Source organism: Rhinopithecus roxellana, chromosome 16 (genome assembly GCF_007565055.1).
Source record: "Rhinopithecus roxellana isolate Shanxi Qingling chromosome 16, ASM756505v1, whole genome shotgun sequence".
Taxonomy (NCBI): domain Eukaryota; kingdom Metazoa; phylum Chordata; class Mammalia; order Primates; family Cercopithecidae; genus Rhinopithecus; species Rhinopithecus roxellana.
The window spans coordinates 14,407,050-14,420,664 of NC_044564.1; positions in this window are offsets into that span (position 1 = coordinate 14,407,050).

The window sequence follows — 13,615 nt, forward strand, 5'->3', positions numbered from 1 at the left end:
ATACAAAACCCTTTTAACTTTTAACCTCTGGGGACAATTTAAATTTTTCCTTAGGCTAGAATCACAAAAATGGGATGACTAAATCAAAGGCTAGGCACTTTTTAAAAGCGGTCTCTTAAAATAATTACAGAACCGGCCGGGCGCGGTGGCTCAAGCCTGTAATCCCAGCACTTTGGTAGGCCGAGACAGGCGGATCACGAGGACAGGAGATCGAGACCATCCTGGCTAACACGGTGAAACCCCGTCTCTACTAAAAACTACAAAAAACTAGCCGGGCGAGGTGGCGGCGCCTGTAGCCCCAGCTACTCGGGAGGCTGAGGCAGGAGAATGGCGTAAACCCGGGAGGTGGAGCTTGCAGTGAGCTGAGATCGGGCCACAGCACTCCAGCCTGGGTGACAGAGCGAGACTCCGTCTCAAAAAAATAATAATAATAATAATTATTATTATTATTATTATAGAATCACAGAAAGTTGCAAAAATAGTACAGCGGGTCCTATATACCCTTCCCCCAGCTTCCCCCAGTGGTGACATATCACCTAACAGTGGCCCAGCACTGTTCCATAGGCCACAGTCCTTATTCAGCTTAGAGGTCTTCTGCAGCTGGCCATAGAGTGATTCCTCAGTCTTTGGTTTTTGGATGCTATTGCAAATGTAATTTCCTATTTTATTGCCTTTCTGTTTGTTTCTGAAATAGGAAGGCTGGGTTTATGGACCTTGTATCCAGCAATCTTGCTGAATTCACTTATTCTGGTAATCTGTGATTCTGTTGGATTTTCTTTTGAGATGTAGTCTGGCTCTGTCGCCTGGGCTGAAGTGCAGTGGCGAAATCTTGGCTTACTGCAATCTCCGCCTCCTGGGTTCTAGTGATTCTCCTGCCTCAGCCTCCCGAGTAGTTCAGTGGTACAGGCATGCACCACCACACCCAGCTAATTTTTGTATTTTTAGTAGAGACAGGGTTTTACCAGGCTCGTTCTGAACTCCTGACCTTAGGTGATCCACCCGCCTAGGCCTCCCGAAGTGCTGGGATTACCGGTGTGAGCCACCGCGCCTAGCCCTGGATTTTCAATGTATATAATTTTATCATCTGTGAATAATGACAACTCTTTCTTTCTCTTTCTTTCTTTATTTCTTTCTTTCTCTCTCTCTCTCCCTCCCTCCCTCCCTCTCTCTCTCTCTTTCTCTTCCTTCCTTCCTTTTTTATTATTTTTTTTCTTGCTCTATTGCCCAGGCTGGAGTGTAGTGGCATCATCTCAGCTCACTATAACCTCCACCTGCCAGGTTCAAGCAATTCTCATGCTTCAGCCTCCCAGGTAAGTGGTACAGGCACGGACCACCACATATTGCTAATTTTCATATTTTTAGTAGAGATGGGATTTCGCCATGTTGGCCAGGCTGGTCTCGAACTCCTGGCCTCAAGTAACCCTCCCACTTCCACCTCTTAAAGTGCTGGGATTACAAGTGTGAGCAATTGCACCTGGCCAACAGCTTTATTTTTTCTTTCCATCTTTCTACTTTTTCCCCCTTGCTGCCTTGGCCAGGAAGGACAGTAAAATATAGAATAAAGGAAGGCAGTAGAGGGGAGTTTTCCGTAATTTACCATTAAATATGATGTTTACTGTAGATTTTTAGTTAATATTGTTTATCAAATTAAAGAAGTTCCCTTTTATTTCTAGTTTTCTAAGAGCTTTTTTTCATGAGTGGTACTGAATTCCATCAAATAATTTTTCTGCATCGATAAAGATGATCATATGATTTTTCTCTTTTTTAATTTTTTATATAGAGACAAGATCTCACTATGTTGCACAAACTGGCCTTAAACTCCTGGCCTCAACCGATCCTCCTGCTTCAGCCTCCCAATGTTCTGGGCTTACAGGAGTGAACCACCGCACCTAGCCAATTTTTCTTTGTATTATGTTTTTTATTCGTTTTTTTGTTTTTTATTTTTTTGTTGAGACAAGGTCTCACTGTCACCCAGGCTAGAGTGCAGTGGCATGAACACAGCTTACTGCAGCCTCAAACTCCTGGGCTCAAGTGATTCTCCTGCCTCAGCTTCCCAAGTAACTAGGACTATGGGTGTGCACCACCATATCCAGCCAGTTTTTTTTTTCTTTTTTCTTTTCTTTCAATAGAGACGGGGTCTCACTATGTTTCCCAGGCTGCTCTCAAACTCCTGGGTTCAAGCAATACTCCCACCTTGGCCTCCCAAAGTGCTAGGATTACAGGTGTGAGCCTCTGAGCCTGGCCTGTGATTTTTTTTTTTTTTTTTTTTTTTTTTTTTTTTTTTTTTTTGAGACGAAGTCTCATTCTGTCACCCAGGCTGAAGTGCAGTGGTGCGATCTTGGCTCACTACAACCTCCACCTCGCATGTTCCAGCGATTCTCCTGCCTCAGCCTCCCAAGTAGCTGGGATTACAGGCATCTACCACCACGCCTGGCTAATTTGTTTTGTATTTTAGCAGAGATGGAGTTTCACCGTGTTGGTCAGGCTGGTCTCAAACTCCTGACCTCTAATGATCCTCCCGTCTCAGCCTCCCAAAGTGCTGGGATTACAGGCATGAGCCACTACACCGGGCCATGTGATTGATTTTTGACTGGTAAGCCAACCTTGCATTTTGAAATAAATCCCACTTGGCTGTGATATTGTTTTATTTGACTTGCTAATATTTTTTAAGGATTTTCACATCCATTTTCATGGGAACAATTGACCCATAATGTTTCTTTGTTGTAATGTCTTCATCAGAATTTAGCATTAAAGTTTTGCTAGACTCATAACATGACTTAGACAGTGCTCCTGCCTTCTGTCTTCTCTGGGAGATTTGATGTAAGACTGGGATCCTTTCTTCCTTCAGTGTTTGGTGGAATTCACTAGGGAAGTCATCACCAGGGCCCGAGTTTTCTTTACCTGATCATTCCTAATTTGGGGCTCAATTTCTTTAATGGATATTTTTTTTTTCTTGTGACAGCTTTGGTAAGTTGTGTTTTTAAAATACTTTGCCTATTTCCTTTAATTCTCAAATGTATCCACAAAAGCTGCTCTGTTCTCTTCTTCCATTCTGTTTAAACATTAGACCTCTGTAGGATTACAAGAGGTTTCTGTATGATTAGAGGTTTACGCACTGTACGCCCGTATCATAGCCCTTGCCAAAGTACATCAGCATGTCTTTTGTATGTGTCTGTCTTTGTCATCTCCTCTGCCCCCCGCTGAACTGTGAACTCCCCACTGCCAGGCGTAGGGACCAGATGGAACTCACTGCCCAGACAGGACACGTCTAGGCACCATGGAACTGAAGCCAGAGGGAATGGTTGCACTTCAGAATTTCAGGGGCAGCCCCCACTGGCTGCTGACTGCTTTAATGGGCCTCAGATCACTTTGAAATGGAGCTTTCAAATGCCGTTTGCATGGAAACATCTAAGAGCTCCCCAGGTCCACCAAGCCAGAGAAAGTCATTGATAGATTAGATTGAATGAGGATTAATCAATAATTTATGCTGATGTTTTTCCTCCTGCAGCAGAGAGGCCTTTTTTGATATGATTTGACAGGGTCAGGCACACATTGGTTTAATTAAACCTCATACAGAAAATTAAAAAAAAACAAAATGCCCACCAACCCCGGGTGATTGGTTACCAAAGATGGACTCAACCTGCAATCGATGAGGAGGGACGGAGGAGTAGATCGGGCTGTTGAGTGAAAGTCCAGATTCAGCAGATGCCTCTGCAAGGCTGCCCTGATGGGTACAGCGAATGTAAGTACACTTATTGGCATCTTCTCATAACATGGCCTTTAGGAGGCCAGCAATTCACACGCGATGATGGATGGTTTTGCTGGCGGGAGCCAACGTCTGGAAGCCAGCTTTGCCGAGGCCTCCCTTGGAGGAGCCAGAATGCTGAAACCGACGTCCTCGGAAAAGACATCAAAAGAAGCGAATAAAAATTAATGATCAACCTCTTCCCAGCAAAACGGAGGCAATCTTGGAATCGAGTGGAGCATCGCCGTCTAGGCGAGCTTCTCGGAGGACTTTCCAAGTCTTCCACCCTCCAGGCTCTCAGTGGGATCTCCAGCCGGAGCAGCCTGGCCAAGCACCCCCACCCCCAGATCCAGCTCCTTATACCACTAGACCATCGCAGTGCACAGGTTTCTCCTTCTTGCTCTCTGCCTGAGTGATGAGTGAATCACACTGCCCACATTCAGCCCCTTCACCGGTTCACTTGCACTTACCGCCACAGTGATGACTCATCGCCATAGCAACCACATCCCCTAAGCCCCCCGTCAGGCTACGTTGCCCGGACTTGAACAGACGTTGAAACCGGGTCACAGGTGACGCTGAAGCTGGACCCGGAAGCCCTGTCTTGCCTCCCAGTTACTTGGCTTCTCTGCACCGTGCAGTCTTCCTAGGAAGGAAATTCCCCAGGCTCTACCAGTCAGGGCCACGTGTGGGCCCCAGGGCTGGCCCACCATTGTTTCTGGGGTCTTCGCTCTGGTGTGGCACCCCAACTCCATGCAGAGATTTCCCCTGCTCCAGGGACTCCTGAGAGTCAGGAATCCCACCAGGTGCCACATGAGCTTTGTCCTGTTTCTCTGTCTGGCTCTGTCCTCCCCAGATATGACAGGTCCTCCAGGACTTGGCACCACTGGCCTCTGTCGCTTCTGGTACTGCTGCGTCTGCTCCCAACAGGCACTGCTGTCACTCCCACAGGGCTCGCTCCTGCCCCAGATGGGCCTGTTGAGCCCCTCGAGGGCCAGGCTGCTCTTGGGGCTGTGGCAAGGCGGGGGCACGTCCCCAACTCCCATTTTATTGTGGTCTGTTAGAGAGCTCTTGAAGGAATATTACCTGGCCCTTGGGATCTTTCAGAGCTTCTAATGAAACTGCTCTTTCTGTTTTCACTGATCTCCTCCCTGTCCTCTGCACATGGTTATGAATCTTTGAGAAATTAGGCCTGAGGGTTAAACTCAAGACTGTCCCACCTGGGGCCACTGAGGTTTGTTGCTGAGTCAGGCTGGTCACCTGGTATTTTCCTTGAGGAGCTCTGGCTCAGGGTGCCCTCATCCCACTCCACAAGTTTGCCTGACATGGCCAGAATGTCTCAGAGCCGGAAGTGCAGAAGCCCAGGTGGAAAACAAACCATCTTCCTCCCTGCCTTGCCCATGGCAGACATTACTAATCCATCCCTGCATACTCGCCTGATGACACAGAGGAAGAGGCAAACCTTAAGCCAGCCCTTCCTGCCCATGCACACTAGAGGAAGCTACAGGTAGGCAGGAAGGGGTAAGGGGTGGAAAGGCAGGAGGTGAGCCAAATGTGTCCCTTGTCCCCTCCCAGACTTTGGCCAGAGGGCTGCCACATTGGGTAGGAAAAGAGGAAAACTAGGAGCAAGGAGGTTCTGTCCAGGTTGCATTTAGGACTCTGGTAAGAGATTGCCTCCGAGGCAGGCAGCCCCCGCCTACCTGGTGTGGCCACATGAGAGGGTACTCAGCAGCATAGTGTGGTTGGGAAGGGATGAGTTTCCCCTCCACCTGCAGCTCCTATGTGGCCTGAATGAACTGCGGGGCTCCCATGTGCCCAGGAGGCACTGACGGAGAGTCCATGGGAGCCACACACAGAGGGGAAGAGACCCTGCAGCAGAGGCTGCGGGCGGTTGTTGGAGGCCAGGGACCATGTAGAGGACACGCAAGAGACCCAGAGAGAGCTAGGGAGGGGGCCAGGCCAGCCGAAAGCCCCTGGGGCCCATCAGGAGGGACCCCTGGGAAGGTTACCTGCAGTGCATCCAGGAGTGCTCAGTCCTGGAGGCACCTGGGCAGCCACACCCAGCAGACCCCTCCCTACTCCACTGCTGCCGTGGCCTCCATGTCAGTGGTTCATGCTGTCACATGAGATTGAGTCCGTCAGGTTGCAACTCCAGATCCCCATTCACCAGCCTGCGGTGTGCAGAGGAGATGAGGCATCTTAGTTCCCTTATAGCAGACAGAGGAGGTCGGGACCACGCAGCGGTCCCCCAGTTCCCAGGTGACTTGTGCAAGGCCTTGTGAAGGCCCCTGAAGCGCGGTTTGTCCTCCCCCTGCCCAGGCTCGGTTGCTTTTGTTGGCCCAGCATCCACCCCGCCTTCTTCCAGAAGCCGCACCCCATGCTGCCTTGGGAATCCCCTGGCACAGATGCATGTGCACTGCCTTAGAGGGACTGTCATTAGGGAGACCCCCTTCCCTCCCCTGGTGGAGGGATGGACATGAGACCCATGTCATGCTGGCTGGACCCCTGCCCTGGAATGCCGACTCCTGGGCTAGATGATGCAGACACTGAGCCAGAGCTGGAGCACTGCTCCAAGCAGAGGGGCCTGGAAGAACCTGGCCCCACTCCTGCTCCCCAGGCCGACATGCTGCCCCACCTGCCCTTCCACCCCTGGATTCTTCACTGTGCTTTTTGTTTTTTAATTTAATTTTTGATTATGATAAAACAGGCATGACCTAAAATTTCTCATTTTAGCCATCTCTAAGTGTGCAAGTCAGTAGCATTAAGCACATTTGCATTATGCAGCCATCACCCATCCATCTCCAGAACTTCATCTTCCCGACCGCAGCTCTGTCCCCACGAAACACTCACTCCCCCTCCACCTCCCCCAGCCCCTGGCAACCTCCATTGGACTTTCTGCCTCTGTGGACCTGACTTTTCCAGGTACTTTGTAGAAATGAATCCCCCAGTATTTGCCCTTTTGTGACTGGCTGATTTCACTATAATGACCTCAAGGTTCCGCCGAGTTGTATTCTGTGTCAGAATCCCCTTCCTTTTTAAGACTGAGTCATATTCTGTTGTATGGATGGAACACACCTCATCTACCATTCACCCAGCAATGGGCACTTGGCTGCTTCCACATCTTAGCTATTGTGAAGAATGCTGCTGTGAGCATGGGTATACAGATATCTTTTTGAATTTCTGTTTTCAGTTCTCTTGAGTGTACACCCAGAAATGGAATTGCTGGATCACATGATCATTCCTTGTTGCGTTTCTGAGGAACCTCCATGCTGGTTTCCACCGTGCCTGTTTCATTTTGCATTCCCACCAATGGTGCACGAGGCTTCCCATTTCCTCAGATCCCCATCAGCACTTGCTATTTTCTATTTTGTTTTAATATGAACCATCCTAATGGGCGTGAAGTGTTCACCTTTGCTTTTGATTAAGTGAGCCTCATTCCTTCCATAAATCCTTCTTTATCCTTCCTGAAATTAGCCAGAGTTACTTTCTGCTGCTGACAGAATAACCCTGACTCATCCTAGAGGGGAGACTTGCTCGTGTCAGAACCACAGAAGCTTAAGGAGTCCGTCAGAGCTGGCACTCTCTCTTGTGCCCTCTCTTAGCACCCTGCTTGCAGCGGGACCACAGCTATAGTCCCCTCTTGTGTGCAGGGAGGGATGGGGGAGGTAGGCGTGCTATGAACATGAGCAGAGGAGCCCCTGCTCTAAAGGAGCTCAAGGCTGATTGGAGAATCAGCTGTGCCAGGGAAGTAATTCAGCCCACATCTGGTGAGCACCAGGTCCTTGCCAGGCACTCGGGTTATATGGGAGCAAATTTAGACCTAGTTCATCCCCTCATGAAGTCTACACCATAGTCAGGGAGACTGAGACGTTTTGGGTGACCCACCCATGAGACACGACCCTCCCCGAGTTCCTTGTTATCACAGCGCTGCTCCCACATAGAAGATAAAATTGGGAAATACCTGCCTCCTCAGACTCCTTTGCATGTAGGCGTAGGCAGGTGGCCCAGTTCTATCCACTAGGACCTGAGGTCTGCTGGGGGGGCTCTGGGAAAGCTTTGCATCTCCAACAAGAAGAATTCGGGGTAGCATTTTCCCCTCCTTCCTTGTAGACCTTATTATTATGTGATGTGATTCTTGGAGCTGTGGCAGCCATGTTGTCACCATGAGGTGAGGCCTTGCCTTTATGCTGGGGAAGTAAAGAATAGTAAAATGCTAGCTCCTTGCTGCTGTTACTGAGCTGCTGAATCAAGTCTTTTTTCTTTTTCTTTTTTTTTTAGACAGAGTCTTACTCAGTTGCCCAGGCTGGAGTGCAGTGGCACTACCTGGGATCACTGCAACCTCTGTCTCCCGGGGTTCAAGCTATTCTCCTGCCTCAGCCTCCTGAGTAACTGGGACTACAGGTGCCTACCACCATATCCAGCTAATTTTTAAATATTTTTAGTAGAGATGGGGTTTCACCATGTTGGCCAGGCTGGTCTCGAACTTCTGACCTCAGTGATCCTCCCACCTAGGACTCCCAAAGTGCTGGGATTACAGGGCCACTGTGCCTGGCCCAAATCTCTTATTATGTGAGAAAAATAAGCTCCTATTATTAAAGCCACTTTTCCCTGGATATGCTATTACAGCCTAAGGCATTCTACCTGATACAAAGAGGATGACACGAAACGAAGAATTACATACAGATATGAATGTTCCAGCTGGGCTGTATCCGGTGAGAGTAAGACATGCTGCATTAAATAGGGAGTCTAGACCCTGGCAGGGAGACTGGGGCAGCCTCCCTGATAAGGTGACCACTGAGCAGATGTCAGGACCAAAACCAGTGGATCTCAGACAGAGAGAAGAGCCTGTGCCAGGGGGAGCGTGGAGCCTGTAGGAGTGCACTGGAGTCACTTGGAGAGAGTCTTAACAGTTCACACCTGCTCCCACCTCACTCAAATGAGACCTGAATGTCCAAAGTTGGGGACCCAAATGTGCAGCAGGATTGAGACCCGTGGACTGGCATGCCGGTGAGGCTGACCTGGAGAGTGTGGGTGGGGAGAGATGAGGCTGGGGTGGGAGGGGCCAGCTAGAACAGAGGGGCCCAAGCACAGCTTGGCAACCTGGCGCAGGAGAACGTGCACCTTCCTGAGTCACATGGACACTGATCTCGGCCCTGCCAGCCCCACCCTGGAACCTGGGGAAAATCACTTCCCCGTCTGGGTTTCACTTTGCCCATCTGCTAAATGGGCACCACAACCTCCTGGCCAACCCAGAGCAGCTGGGAGGTGGGGACACTGGTGCCATCGGAAGCCAGGCTGGAGTAGTTCCAGGGGGCGCTCTTTCGGGGGTCCCTGCCTCTGTCCTGGGCGGGGGTGTGGGCCCAGTCATGCCTTGAGATGAGAAGGTCACAGCGGCCATCAGGCCTGGGTGGCCCTGTCCCTATTGTGGCTCGTGCTGCTGCGTCTCCCGCCGTAGTGGATTAGATGGTGGCCCTGAAAAAGATAGGTCCACCCAGACCCTCAGAAGTGTCCTTATTTGAAATAAAGGTCTTTGAGATGTCATCAGGATGAGTATCTTGAGATGCAATCATCCTGGACTGGGCCGGGATGACAATGACAGGTGTCCTTATAACAAGAGGAGAGGATACAAAGACACAGAAGAAGAGGCCACCTGAGGGCAGAGACAGGGACAGGGTCAAAGAACAGGGAGGACAACCCACAGGCAGCAGGCGCCAGGACAGAGGCCACCGGAGTCTCCCTCTAAGTTCCAGAAGGAGCCATCGCCAGGGGCGCCTTAACTCCAGCCCTCCAGCCGCGGAGCTGTGGGATCACCGTTCAGCAGCCCAGCTCGCACTTATTTGTCACAGCAGCTCCAGGACGCTGGTGCACAGCCAGCCCATGCATCTCAACCACCTCCAGCTCCTCCCAGAAGCCAGCAGTGCCCAGGGGCGACAGGCCGCTCCCTGCGGCTCCCCGCAGCTCCCCTGTCAACCCTCGCTGCTGAGGCTGGAGGCCCAAACAGAGCAGAGCAGGACGGCCCTTCTCAGGAGCAAGGCCGCCATCCCCTCATGGCCAGATTGCCCAGCCCCAGAATGGTGACCTGGCCGAGGAGGGGCCGTCTCATCAGTGCTGCGGGAGCTTGTGCTGTTGTGGTGGCAGAGACTGTACGGCACCCAGGGTGACCTTCCCATGACAGACGCGGCGCTGGCATCAATTATTCACGCCAAGCACCTTGGAACGCGTTCAACACACACGGGCCAGGGCTTTTTGTTGTTACCCCCATCCCGCCTTTAAAGACATTTGTCAAATCTGCGTCTGGCAGAGAAACAGAGAGACGGGGCATCTGGGAGGGACAGGGAGCAGAGCGCCCACGGGGCTCCACCAACTCGCCGGCGCCGGGCTCTCCACGGCGGCCCCACGCAGAAAGAGCTGTCTGCCGGCCGCGGGGCCTTTGATTCCTCCCTGACAGGGCGCTGACGGATTGATCTGGAGCCATACATAATTCATGAGCCCCTGAGCAGCTGTGAATTCTGAGCAGGACTTTCTATGACACAGACGGAGCTGGGCGGGAGAGAAGGGCTCCGAGGGCGGGGCGTCATTTTCCAGACCTGGGACAGGGAGATGGGGCCTACCCCTCCTCTCTTCCTCTGCCGCTCCCCTGGCTGCCGCCGCCCCCGGGAGATGCTTCTCCAGGGTGCAGAGAAGAGTTCAAGGGAGGCTCAGGGGCTGTGGGGATGGCCACGGGCACAGTCCATCATCTCAGAGACAGGGGACTGCAGGGGCCCTGCCCCATCGGCCCCCTGGAAGCCTGAGCACACCCTTCCTGATGGCCAGCCAAGAGGAGGCTGCAGCCCCTAAGGGATGCCCTGGGGCCACAGTCCTGCACACACGACTAGCTGGGTGACCTTGCGCAGGTCACTCAGTCGGCCTGAGTCACACTCTTTCCCTGCAAAAGCACAGGGATAATAAGAAGAAGAGGTGAAGGCGCTTCCCTTCCACCTGCAACCCAGCTTTCAGGGGCACTGTTGGAGGCAATGGCCTCTTGGAATTCTGCTAGCAAGTCACACCCATCCCCCTCTTCCACGTGGCTCCCGGGCTCCATCTCCTGGGGTGCGGTCATAGGCAGAGTCTTGGGACCTGGTTCACACTCAGACCTTGAGGCACAAACCATGATGACCCATGCTAGACCAAGGAGCAGAGAACAGAGCCACCATCGGGTAGAGAAAGCCTTGTCAAACTCGTTTCTCAGAACCCTGGGAGGTGGTTCACAAGTCCAGCAAAACAGCAGAACCACCTAGAGTTTGCAAAGGACAGCATCTGGGCCTCCCCAGGAATTCAGATTCAGAGGTCCTGGTGGACCAGGAATCCACGCAGTTCTTCTGATGTGACCCAGATGGCCGCTGCCTGGCCAGAAACAGGTACCTGGGAAGAGGCCTGGGCCTAATTCCACGATATTTTCCAACTGGAGGGTGGCTGGAGGTGTTTCTGATAAACAATTAGGTTGTCCTTTTTTCCCCAGTGTTTCTGGTTGACAACATTGATTTTTTTTCATAGTATTTATTGTTAATAGATTTTTTCCAAATTGCAAATTTAATACATAAATAAATGTTTTATTATTCTCCATGCTTTTCTATATTTAAATTTTTTCAGGCCGGGCGCGGTGGCTCATGCCTGTAATCCCAGCACTTTGGGAGGCCAAGGTGGGTGGATCACTTGAGGTCAGGAGTTCAAGACCAGCCTGGCCAACATGGTGAAACCCCGTCTCTACTAAAAATACAAAAAATTAGCCGGTCATGGTGGCATGCGTCTGAAATCCCAGCTACTTGGGAGGCTGAGGCAGGAGAATTGCTTCAACCCAGGAAGCAGAGATTGCAGTAAGACGAGATCGTGCCACTGTACTCCAGCTTGAGCAACAGCGCTGGACTCTATCTCAAAAAAATAAAATTTTTTTTTTCAACATTAAAACATAATATATATTGCATGCCAAAAAAAAAAAAAAAAAAATCATGGAAAATAGAAAAGCAGAAAGAAACTATCTCCCAGGCTGGGCACGGTGGCTCACACCTGTAATCCCAGCACTTTGAGAGGTTGAGGCAGGAGGATCATTTGAGGCCAGAAGTTCAAGACCAGCCTGGTCAACACAGCAAGACCCCCCCCCATCTCTAAAACCAAATATATAAACAAAAAGAAAACTCTCCCCCACAATCCCTCCATCCAGAGATGACAACCATGAGCACCTTGGTCTGTGTCTTCCCAGGACCATAGCGATGTGAACAGAGAGACAGGCTATTTCACCTGACTATGTTTTTATTGTGGTAAAATATATATAATATAAAAGTTACTATTTTAACCATTTTTAGGTGTATATTGTTTGCAGCCATCACCACCATCCATCTCCAGAATGCTTTCATCTTCCAAACTGAAACTCCACCCTATCAAGCCCTCACTCCTCATTCCCTGTCATCCCCTAGCAACCTCCATTCTGTCTCTATGGATTTGACAACTCCAGGGACCACGTAGAAGTGGAATTCTGCAGCATTTGTCTTTTTGTGACTGCCTTATTTCACTCAGCATCATGTCCTCAAGCTTCATCCAGGTTGTAACATGCATCAGAATTTCCTTCTCTCTAAAGCTGAGATAGAGATCCTATCTATGAAATAAAATCATCTTATGGGTACAGAGTCTCTGTACCAACTGCTTTTTCACACAACATAGATTGAAAACCTTCTCCCGTCAGAAACTGAGACGTGATTTCCTTCTTTCCACCACTTCTCCCACCAGGTACATTCTCCTGAAAGCAGCTCTGGCCTGGGAAGCCCAGGCCGGCCCTCTTTCCAGCTTGGGCACCTGGGGCGGGGCAAGTCCCACCTTAAGCCTCACTTGACCCCTGTCCAGTGAGGGGCTCGAGCTCACTCTGAAGCCCCAAAGTGCCTGCTCATAGGCCATGTCTTGTCTACAGATACAATTCATGTGAGCTTGAGAAGTTTTCATTTTGAATCAACATAAAACATCTGGAACCTTCACACTGTGTCGAGGGTCCATAACACCACCCCTGCCTCCTGTTTAGTGATTTACTAGGACTCACGGGATTTAGCATACTGTTTGTATCACAATTATGACTTATTACAGCAAAAGGACGCAAAATAAAATCAGCAAAGGGAAAGGTGCATTGGGTAAAGTCCCAGGCAAGAAGGTGCCAGTTTCCAAGAGTTCCTTCCCAGGGCAGTCTCATGGGAGCGATTCCATCTGCAATGTGTTGTAGCAGCACATTCGAAGTGTCATCTACCAGGGAACCTCGTTAGAGACTCAGTGTCCGGGGTTTTTATGGAGATCTGGTCACATAGCATTCTTTTTTTTTTTTTTTTTTTTTTTTTTTTTGAGACGGAGTCTCGCTCTGTCACCCAGGCTGGAGTGCAGTGGCTGGATCTCAGCTCACTGCATCACTGCAAGCTCTGCCTCCCGGGTTTACGCCATTCTCCTGCCTCAGCCTCCCGAGTAGCTGGGACTACAGGCGCCCGCCACCTCGCCCAGCTAGTTTTTTGTAATTTTTTAGTAGAGATGGGGTTTCACCATGTTAGCCAGGATGGTCTCGATCTCCTGACCTCGTGATCCACCCGTCTCGGCCTCCCAAAGTGCTGGGATTACAGGCTTGAGCCACCGTGCCCGGCCCACATAGCATTCTCTATCCAGCATGGAGCAAAATTCCAGACCTCCAGAGGGCAAGCAGGTGTTCTGCATAAACCCCACTTTGTGTGCAAACAGTTCAGGCACAGCAAAGCACTATTAATAGTTAGAGAATGGTGGCAACTCTCTTGAGATCCAAGTTCCCAGATGCCAGTCAGAGGCTGCTCTTGCAAGCAGGCCTTTTAAAGGAGAGTGGTCTCAAGCATGCTA